Here is an 11,895-nt window from a genome sequence, read left to right on the forward strand (position 1 = left end):
GGATCAAATTAAGATCCTACATCTGTAGCTAACCCCATACAACAGCAAGGCCAGGGGTATAATATTTGACACAGCCGTCATTATCACTAATGCCTCTCCTGCCAACAGTTCCAGTAAAAGTATGATTTTTCATAATTCACCTGCTTGCTGAGGATATTTCCATGATAACACCATCCACTGACCAGACATTTGACCTCTACAGCAGCAGGACGTTACCAGTCAGAGCCAGTTATTTCCAACGTAACTATTGTTATTGTGCAATGGATGACCTGTCTATCTGTGGTTTCACGTGAACAGCACAGCAAAGAGTGGAATAGAGGATGGGATGGGGGGGGGGGCTTCCTCTTTCACTTCCTATATGAGGGTCCAGTCAAGTGACTCTTTGAGAGAGTGGGTTGTGTGGTGCAGGAAAATGCAGCTCGGGCAGCCGTGGTTTCCTTTCAGGATGTCCAGTCCTATCTGTGCAGAGTTGTGACAGTCTGAATCATGCACAGATTACACATGCACACACACAAACATGTTCAAAAACATGCACATTAGGATCATTATTGAAAGTACTGCATGATCCTAAATGTATTAGTCAAGTCTCTCAAGTCTCAAGTGACACTGTTTTGCCTTGTTTTTATCTAATCCCCTGGGGCTACAATAAAATGCACGTCTTCAAGCCAAGATGGCCACATCTTGAAGGGTTGTATTGTAATTATGATGGCACTGCCGTAAATTACCCAGGTTATAACGGCAGGTTTCAGCAGAGGTGACTCGTGATCCAGATTAATGTGTAGCTCCAGTGCTATAATAAAGGTGGCAAGCTATCTGGTTTGATGTAATAGAGCACCAGGAGACGGTCCTGTGTTCTGCGTGTTTGCAGGCATGAGTCACAGAGGATCTGATAAGGATCCCCCATGATAAAGCAGCAATCACGTTTCTCTGAGCACTACTGAGAGGAATGTGACAATTACTGACCTTGGACTTTGGAGACAGAGCAAAGGTGATGCTCTGCATATAATAATTCACAGTTTAAATGCCCTCAACAACTGTAACAAGAATTCAGTGGAGTTTATGTACAGTTGAAGTCGGAAGTTTACATACACTTAGGTTGGAGTCATTAAAACTTGTTTTTCAACCACTCCACAAATTTCTTGTTAACGAACTATAGTTTTGGCAAGTCGGTTAGGACATCTACTTTGTGCATGAAACAAGTACTTTTTTCCAACAATTGTTTACAGACAGATTATTTTACAGAAATGTACATACACTAAGTTGACTGTGCCTTTAAACAGCTTGGAAAATTCCAGAAAATGATGTCATGGCTTTAGAAGCTTCTGATAGGCTAATTGACTTAATTTGAGTCAATTGGAGGTGTACCTGTGGATGTATTTCAAGGCCTACCTTCAAACTCAGTGCCTCTTTGCTTGACATCATGGGAAAATCAAAAGAAATCAGCCAAGACCTCAGAAAAGAAATTGTAGACCTCCACAAGTCTGGTTCATCCTTGGGAGCAATTTCCAAATGCCTGAATGTACCACGTTCATCTGTACAAACATTAGTACGCAAGTATATACACCATGGGACCACGCAGCCGTCATACCGCTCAGGAAGGAGACGCGTTCTGTCTCCTAGAGATGAACGTACTTTGGTGCGAAAAGTGCAAATCAATCCCAGAACAACAGCAAAGGACCTTGTGAAGATGCTGGAGGAAACAGGTACAAAAGTATCTATATCCACAGTAAAACAAGTCCTATATCGACATAACCTGAAAGGCCGCTCAGCAAAGAAGAAGCCACTGCTCCAAAACCGCCATAAAAAAGCCAGACTACGGTTTGCAACTGCACATGGGGACAAAGATCGTACTTTTTGGAGAAATGTCCTCTGGTCTGATGAAACAAAAATAGAACTGTTTGGCCATAATGACCATCGTTATGTTTGGAGGAAAAGGGGGATAGCTTGCAAGCCGAAGAACACCATCCCAACCGTGAAGCACGGGGGTGGCAGCATCATGCTGTGGGGGTGCTTTGCTGCAGTATGGACTGGTGCACTTCACAAAATAGATGGCATCATGAGGAAGGAGAATTATGTGGATATGTTGAAGCAACATCTCAAGACATCAGTCAGGAAGTTAAATGGGTCTTCCAAGTGGACAATGACCCCAAGCATACTTTCAAAGTTGTGGCAAAATGGCTTAAGGACAACAAAGTCAAGGTATTAGAGTGCCCATCACAAAGCCCTGACCTCAATCCTAAGAAACATTTGTGGGCAGAACTGAAAAAGCGTGTGCGAGCAAGGAGGCCTACAAACCTGACTCAGTTACACCAGCTCTGTCAGGAGGAATGGGCCAAAATTCACCTAACTTATTGTGGGAAGCTTGTGGAAGGCTACCCGAAACATTTGACCCAATTTAAACAATTTAAAGGCAATGCTACCAAATACTAATTGAGTGTATGTAAACTTCTGACCCACTGGGAATGTGATGAAAGAAATAAAAACTGAAATAAATCATTCTCTCTACTATTATTCTGACATTTCACATTCTTAAAATAAAGTGGTGATCCTAACTGACCTAAGACAGGACATTTTTACTAGGATTAAATGTCAGGAATTGTGAAAAACAGAGTTTAAATGTATTTGGCTAAGGTGTATGTAAACCTCCGACTTCAACTGTATATCATTTGAATATTAGCTCAAAATGAGCACAATGTAACAGTTAAATCAATTGTACAATTCAGAGACCTAAAATCACCTAATGTCCAACTCCCACACTTTCTCTTTTTTCTATTCATAGTGGTGACATAGCAGTTTATTGGCAGAGAGGGGAACATGCAAGTTAATCCATGTAGTGCTTAATAAACAGAGCGCAGCAACAGTACGCTGGAGGTCAAAGATTGAAACTGGTCATGTGAGAGAGACAACAGCGAGAAGAGAGAGAGTAGAGTTGAAGGAGAGAAGAGAAACGACCAGGAGTTCCTCTCTCCTTCACTCTCATTTCCCTGCTAGGATTTCCTGCTCTGTTTTATGGGGGTCACGCAGCTGGCAGGCGCCCTCCTGTTTCAGTCCGTAACGATGACAGGCGTCCATTAGTGCCCCGTAGAAACATGAGCCACAGAGGTTAACTCAGGCTCTTCCCCACTGACTGCCTCTTCCCTTTTCACAGCCTCTGGCCCCTGGCACTTGTTCAGTATCTGGATGGCAAGGGAAGAGTTGGAGCTCTCAGTAATGTTAGCAAAGCACTGCCGATTAAGGGTCATCCCCCATTCAGACGCCAGTCTGCACCCTGTTGAGTTCAACACAAACTGCAAGTCCCGAACTGTCTGGCTGTATGGACTGCAGTTTTGTGTTTGAAGTAATGAGACCGGCATCCTGAAGTCACTGAGGAGATTGGTTATTGGTAAGTAGGATGTTGTTGTAAAGTGAAAGAGCTGTTTCCTCATGGTTCAATAATAAAGCAGGACTCTGATTAAGATTAGGATGATGTGAGAGTGAGAATGAATAAGGTAGTGTCAAAACAAATGTTAGAATGTGTGCCTTGCATATGTACGTGTGTGACTGCCTGGCGTATGTACGTGTGTGACTGCCTGGCGTATGTACGTGTGTGACTGCCTGGCGTATGTACGTGTCTGACTGCCTGGCGTATGTACGTGTGTGACTGCCTGGCGTATGTACGTGTGTGCATGCTCGCACCTGTGCATGTCTGTTAGTGTGTTTGGAACAGGGTTACATCCTTCTCTGCTGCTGGGGTTGGCTATCCTGGATGCTGGGCAAAATGTATTGTGTGTGAGTTGTTTATCCTAAAGGCTACATTCACATATACAGTACGTGAACACTAAGAAGCCTAGTCACAGGCGTCATTTGATTTGTATGACCAACCCCAGATTTAGGGAGGACTTCCTTTAAAGAGCAGATTGTGCAATTTAGAAGTAAAGAGGAAACTTGATCACCATCTGCCACTCTTTGGAAGAAACAAAGGTGATATATATATATATATATATATATATACTACTGGTCAAAAGTTTTAGAACACCTACTCATTCAAGGATTTTTCTTTATTTTTACTATTTTCTACATTGTAGAATAATAGTGAAGACATCAAAACTATGAAATAACACATAAGGAATCATGTAGTGACCAAAAAAGTGTTAAACAAATCAAAATATATTTTATATTTCAGATTCTTCAAATAGCCACCCTTTGCCTTGATGACAGCTTTGCACACTCTTGGCATTCTCTCAACCAGCTTCATGAGGTAGTCACCTGGAATGCATTTCAATTAACAGGTGCCTTCCTAAAAGTTAATTTGTGGAATTCTTAATGCGTTTGAGCCAATCAGTTGTGTCGTGACAAGGTAGGGGGGTATACAGAAGATAGCCCTATTTGTATCCTTTGGTCTGTAGTCCAAATTTGAGATCCGCCGTGTCTTTGTGAGATGTGGTGTGGGTGAACGGATGATCTCAGCATGTGTATTTCCCACCGTAAAGCTTGAAGGAGGAGGTGTTATGGTGTGGGGTTGCTTTGCTGGTGACACTGTCTGTGATTTATTTAGAATTCAAGGCACACTTAACCAGCATGACTACCACAGCATTCTGCAGTGATACGCCATCCCATCTGGTTTGGGCTTAGTGGACCATCATTTGTTTTTCAACAGGACAATGACCCAACACACCTCCAGGCTTTGTAAGGGCTATTTGACCAAGAAGACGAGTGATGGAGTGCTGCATCTGATGACCTGGCCTCCACAATCCCTCAACCTCAACCAAATTGAGATGGTTTGGGATGAGTCGGACCGCAGAGTGAAGGAAAAGCCAACAAGTGCTCAGCATATGTGGGAACTCCTTCAAGACTGTTGGAAAAGCACTCCAGGTGAAGCTGGTTGAAAGAATGCCAAGAGTGTGCAAAGCTGTCAGCAAGCTTTGGCTACTTTGAAGAATCTGAAATATAAAATATATTTTGATTTGTTTAACACTTTTTTGGTTACTACATGATTCCTTATGTGTTATTTCATAGTTTTGATGTCTTCACTATTATTCTACTATGTAAAAAATCGTAAAAATAAAGAAAAACCCTGGAATGAGTAGGTGTGTCCAAACGTTTTACTGGTACTGTATGTGTCATATATCTCCCTCCATTTTTCATCAGAAGTTTGTTTTTCTCAGAAGAGCCAAAAAGATATCAAGGCCACTCCTCCCTCTGGTTTCTTCTCGACATCTTTCTCCTTCCTCTTTCTCTTCTTCCTACACAGTCATAACAGCTGAAAGGGTTGCTTTTCCCTTCACACACCCATTCTTTGATTCCAGACACAGTTTTCTCACCATTGTTAAAGCCTGGCTAAAACAACTAAAGCAACCAAAGACGCAAACCAACTCTGTGCTGTGGTCTAGCTGCATGGAGGAGGGTTTTCACTGACACAGCATAGAGCTTATAAGAGTTATATTTAACGCTAAGCCATCCTTTATACAGTACACTCATGTACAGTGCATTCGATAAGTATTCAGACCCCTTGACCTTTTCCACATTTTGTTACGTTACAGCCTTATTCTCTAATGGATTAAATTGTCCCCCCCACCCCCACACTCATCAATCTGCACACAATACCCCATAATGACAAAGCATAAAGAGGTTTTTAGACATTTTTGCAAATGTATTAATAATAAAAAACAGAAATTTGACATTTACATAAGTATTCAGACCCTTTACTCAGTACTTTGTTGAAGCACCTTTTGGCAGCAATTACAGCCTCGAGTCTTCTTGGGTATGAGGCTACAAGCTTGGCACACCTGTATTTGGGGAGTTTCTCCAATTCTTCTCTGCAGATCCTCTCAAGCTCTGTCAGGTTGGATGGGGAGTGTCGCTGCACAGCTATTTACTGGTTCAAGTCCTGGCTCTGGCTGGGCCACTCAAGGACATTCAGAGACTTGTCCCGAAGCCACTCCTGCGTTGTCTTGGCTGTGTGCTTAGGGTCATTGTACTGTTGGAAGGTGAACCTTTGCCCCAGTCTGAGGTCCTGGGCGTTTCTGGAGCAGGTTTCCATCAAGGATCTCTCTGACCTTTGCTCCTTTCATCTTTCCCTCAATCCTGACTAGTCTCCCAGACCCTACTGCTGAAAAACCTCCCTACAGCATGATGCTGCCACCAACATGCTTCACCATAGGAATGGTGTTGGCCAGGTGATGAGCGGTGCATGGTTTCCTCCAGACATGATGCTTGGCATTCAGGCCAAAGAGTTCAATCTTGGTTTCATCAGACCAGAGAATCTTTTTTCTCATGGTCTGAGAGTCCTTTAGGTGCCATTCGGCAAACTCCAAGCGGGCTGTCATGTGCTTTTTACTGAGGAGTGACTTCCATCTGGACACTCTACCATAAAGGCCTGGTTGGTGGAGTGTTACAGAGATGGTTGTCCTTCTGGAAGGTTCTCCCATCGCCACAGAGGAACTCTGGAGCTCTGTCAGAGTGACCATCGGGTTCTTGTAAAATTGCTCAGTATGGCCAGGCGGCCAGCTCTAGGAAGAATCTTGGTGGTTCCAAACTTCTTCCATTTAAGAATGATGGAGGCCACTGTGTTCTTGGGGACCTTCAATGCTGCAGAAATCCTGTCTCGGAGCTCAACTGACAATTCCTTCGACCTCATGGCTTGGTTTATGCTCTGACATGCACTGTCAGCTGTGGGACCTTATATAGACAGGTGTGTGCCTTTCCAAATCATGTCCAATCAATTGAATTTACTACAGGTGCACTCCAATCAAGTTGTAGAAACATCTCAAGGATGATCAATAGAAACAGGATGCACCTGAGGTCAATTTCGAGTCTCATAGCAAAGGGTCTGAATACTTTTGTAAATAAGGTATTTCTGTTTTTTATTTATAATACATTTTCTAACATTTCTAAAAACCTGTTTTCTCTTTGTTATTATGGGGTATTGCGTGTAGATTGATGAGAAAAAATAATAACTTAGTCAATTTTAGAATAAGGCTGTAATGTAACAAAATGTGGAAAAAGTGAAGGGGTTTGAATATATTCCGAATGCACAGTACATTGTTCTGGGATTTTAACAACAGAAAGAAGAAAAAACCCAAGCAGTAATTTCCCAGAGTAGGAAAACAAATGAGAACATTAAAAGTTGAATGACCATGTTTTTTCTAAGTGGTAAACAGTGTTTTGTGGTGTCTAACCATGAAATATACCAAGGGGAAACAATTGAAATTGTCATGCAATGTTTGCATATCATTAAACACTATGCATCCTCTATCTTCTCTCATTCATTTTTATTTATCTCCACTGTCCACTTTTCTTTTCGTATGCTATCTTACTTGATAGCATGCACATACACAAGACACACAGCCTCATACGTGTTAATATAAATATGTTGACATGGCAAAGGACGTGCTAGAAGAGGGAAGGGAGAGTGAGGTCTGTGTAAGTGGATGCAATGCCCACATGTGGCCGAGCAGTGAGCCTGCATCCCTAACAGACAACATGTTGTGTAACTGTGTAACAGGGGTTTACAGACCCCTGACATGTGACCCCACACCCTTTGACCTTAACCTATTCCTGTCAGTTGTTCCGGAACGCTCAAGAGGGCTCCATTGTTGTGGGAATTTCCCAACTGTCTGTCTCCCGTACACTCAGTTAACCTGACACACACAAATTATGTCCAAGAAGTCAGCTACAGAGAGATATTGTATTATGACCAAATCAGCACGTGATAGAATGTTTCCAAGACAGAACAAAAGACCAACAATGTAAAGGCTTCGTTAAGAAATTGCTTATATCAAAGAAATGTCATGTGTGTCTCTCTAACTTAATTAGGAATGTCACATTTCTGTTGAGAGTTCCCAGCTAGCACATAACGTTCTGAGAACCATATGTATCCAGTGGCGTGTATTCATGGATGCCAAGGGAATCCAGGCTCCCCCAAAAAATTGACCAAGTAAAAAAGAAAAAAACGTACTAAATAATTTATCTTTCGACTCTCTGTGTTTCATAAATGTCCTTCAATTCGCAAGAGGCTAAATGTATCTCACCGGAGAAAGCATGCGAGCAAACGAAACAGCGCCCCTCTGTCTCAGTATGTGTAGCCCGTCTATCTGATTCTGTCTGGTCAAAAAGAGTATGCCATTGTTGTCACCCATAGTGTTGAATGCAAGGGAATCCAGCGAACATTTGGCCTCCCTTGATAAGAAATAAAAAATTATAATAGCCAATCAGCGTAGAGCTGAACTGAGTGAGTTCAGCTGTGAATGGTCCTGGCGCACCCAAAAAAGTGTCAAGGGAAGCCAGTTTGGATTTGGCTTCACACCAATCACATTACATCAGAAGCCAAACGTCATTGACAGAAATAAAAAAATTTGAGTTGTTGCATCTCGTTGTGTCGTTGTCCTCCGGTGGGTAGCTAGCTAAAATTGTCCCTTTCCTAAATTAGCTATGGATGGAGATAGGGATTTGGACTTGTGGTTTTACTTAATTATCTGTAGTGTATAACCACAAATTTATACATTGTACCCCTGGCCTGAGAGGATGGAAGTTTAACATGTAGCTAGATGTAGTAGGTTAAAGTTAACTAGCTGGCCTGGCGCATTGTTGCCCATAAAAGTGAGCAAGCAAAAACTAAAAGTGTGTACTGTATGACAGAGTCATAGATCGTTTAGGCAACATGAAAGAGGAGGATGGCATTGTCGTTTCTCTACAAGTAGGGTGAGTCATGGGGTCTGTTTGAGTAGACTAAAATAAACAGCTTTGTATGAGTTAAAGTGGTGCAGTGGACTAATTCCATGGATAGAGAACGGAAGATTATAGGTTCGAATTGCACCGACGCCGTGACGCAACAAAAAATAAATGTGTTTGCATGATTGCTTAAGCAAATTAATGTGTCCCAACTGTTCTCAGAATGTTAATTAAATCTCCCAGGAAAACTTTCAGGGAACCATAGTAAAATGTTCTCAGAACCTCCCTGCAACCAAAAAATGTATGTTCCCAGAACAGGTGACATTTTCACTCCCGTTCTTAGAACGTTTCAAAAACCTTCAGTTTTACCGGCCAGGAAACGTATGGCTTCGTTCCCAGAACCAATGGGTAACCAAAAATATACGTTCCCACAACTTCCAAGAAACCAAATGTGCTAGCTGGGTTGTACTATGTTGGTGAAAACATTCTGGGTAGTTGTCTGTTCAAAGTCTCCTTTGTGCAGTTGAGTAAAGGTGAAAAGGTCATGCATGATAACACTCTCTGACAGGGGACATGGTGGTGAGGGCTATATCCACTATGTATACAAAAGTATGTGGACACCCCTTCAAATTAGTGGATTTGGCTATTTCAGCCACACCGGTTGCTGAGAGGTGTATAAAATCGAGCACATTGCCATGCAATCTCCATAGACAAACAGTGGCAGTAGAATGGCCTTACTGAAGAGCTCAGTGGCATCATCATAGGATGCCACCTTTCAAACAAGTCAGTTCATCAACATTCTGCCCTGCTAGACCTGACCCTGTCAACTGTAAGGGCTGTTACTGTGAAGTGGAAATGTCTAGGAGCAACATCGGCTCAGCCGCAAAGTGGTAGGCCACACAAGCTCACAGAACGGGACCGCCGAGTGCTGGAACACGTAGCGCTTAAAAATCGTCTGTCCTCGGTTGCAACACTCACTACCGAGTTCCAAACTGCCTCTGGAAGCAACGTCAGCACAATAACTTTTAGTCTGGAGCTTAATGAAATGGATTTCCATGACCAAGCACCCACACACGAGCCTAAGATCACCATGCGCAATACCAAGCGTTGGCTGGAGTGGTGTTAAGCTCGCCGCCATTGGACTCTGGAGCAGTGGAAAGGCGTTCTCTGGAGTGATGAATCAGGCTTCACCATCTGGCAGTCTGACAGACAAATCTGGGTTTGGCAGATGTCAGGAGAACGCTACCTGCCCGAATGCATAGTGGCAACTATAAAGTTTGGTGGAGGAGGAATAATGGTCTGGTGCTGTTTTTCATGGTTTGGGCTAGGCCTCTTAGTTCCAGTGAAGGGAAATCTTAACACTAAAGCATACAATTACATTCTAAACGATTCTGTGTTTCCAACTTTGTGGCAACAGTTTGGGGAAGGCCCTTTCCTGTTTCAGCATGACAATGCTCCTGTGCACAAAGCGAGGTCCATACAGAAATGGTTTGTCGAGATCGGTGTGGAAGAACTTGACTGGCCTGCACAGAGCCCTGACCTCAACCCCATCAAACACGTTGGGGATGTATTGGAACACCGACTACGAGCCAGGCCTGATCGCCTAACATCAGTGCCCGACATCACTAATGCTCTTGTGGCTGAATGGAAGCAAATCCCCGTAGCAATGTTCCAACATCTAGTGGAAAGCCTTCGCAGAAGAGTGGAGGCTGTTAAAGCAGCAAAGGGGGGACCAACTCTATATTAATGCCCATGATTTTGGAATGAGATGTTCGACGAGCAGGTGTCCACAGAGAAAGGAATGGCTCTGACTCACATGAGTACAGCATCCCCTTTCCAGTCACAATAACGCAACACCTCTACTGCTTGAGATGCTTAATACAAACCTCACCAACCCACATAAAGCTATATGCTGTTAGTGTTATCTGCATGTGTGACAAAGACCATGAATGGCTCAATTTGTTTGGTGGCAGCCTCTAAACAAAAAGTATGCTAAATAATTTGCTGTGGGACATAACATGTCAGCTATGGAAAGTTCTGTCTTTGTTTACAGTCCATATTTGAAGCTCTAATTTTAAACGTGGATGTCAAGAAAGTGGTCATGCCTCGCTTCAAGATCATATTAGGCTCCTTTACCTACTTTACATGTTTCTCACATGAAGATAAAAAAATACATATAGGGTGGCAGGTAGCCTAGCAGTTGGTTCGAGTGGACAAGGTGAAAAATCTGTTGATGTGCCCTTGAGCAAGACACGTCACTCTAATTTGCTCCAGGGGTGCTGTACTACAATGGCTGACCCTGTAAATAAAACTATGATGACTGGATTTGTGAGTTGTGGTTTCTGGTGGAAAGCAGGGACATTGGGCTTTCCCACAGGATCAGAGGAGATACTTTGAAATAGGAGCAGTCTCTGAACTTTTATCTAGCACTGATCATTTGATAAACCTGTCAAAATCAACCCAGAGACTCCCCCCACAAGTAGTTGTGAAGCCTGAGAAACAGGGGAGCACTCAGTCCTCAGTCTCACAGATAGGGGCTGTCAACTCAGCAGTGACTCCCTTGGCTGTGTTATTAACACTGTTAAACTGTGTTTGTTTGTTTTTGTCACCGGAAAGGTGGCAGGAGGAGCCTTCCCACAGGAGTGGAGAGAGAGCTACAGTCCCATACCTTCCTCTCCTCACTCCCCGGCCTGACAGGTGACTTATCACTACCTCAATCTACAGGGCAGATCTGGGTTTGTTTGGCCACTCCACATAGGCGTTTGGGGATTAAAGAGAAGAAACTGCACCCATTGTGGTGTTTATTACAGTTAAAGGGCCTGTTAGGGCTTTCTGCTTGTGACCCAAGACAGTTCTCTCCTAAATGCTGTCATCAATGCTAAAACCTCCTGCTCAAGTATGGACACACAGTACAGATACTGAAATTGTGCAGCCTCAAAAGTAATGCATTATTCAGTGCTTCAACAACAAAACCCCCAAACTGATATTTGGGATATTAGCCTACTGTGTGAATGTGACAATATGTTACAGGGAGCTGTGACAGACAAAGACAGAAAGCAGACACTTATCATCAGATCATCCCACTGGCTATAATGAACTAGCTTTGAATTACAAATGGATGCAAATTATTCATTTTTTACCAGCACTACATTAAATCACCATTCTCCTTGGCCTTGGCTTGAGTTGTGGGGAAAAGATGTTCGTTTATAACTCAAGCAACTACAGACAGTACACACAAACACGCTC

Source organism: Coregonus lavaretus (genome assembly GCF_964263955.1).
Source record: "Coregonus lavaretus genome assembly, chromosome: 8".
NCBI lineage: Eukaryota > Metazoa > Chordata > Actinopteri > Salmoniformes > Salmonidae > Coregonus > Coregonus lavaretus.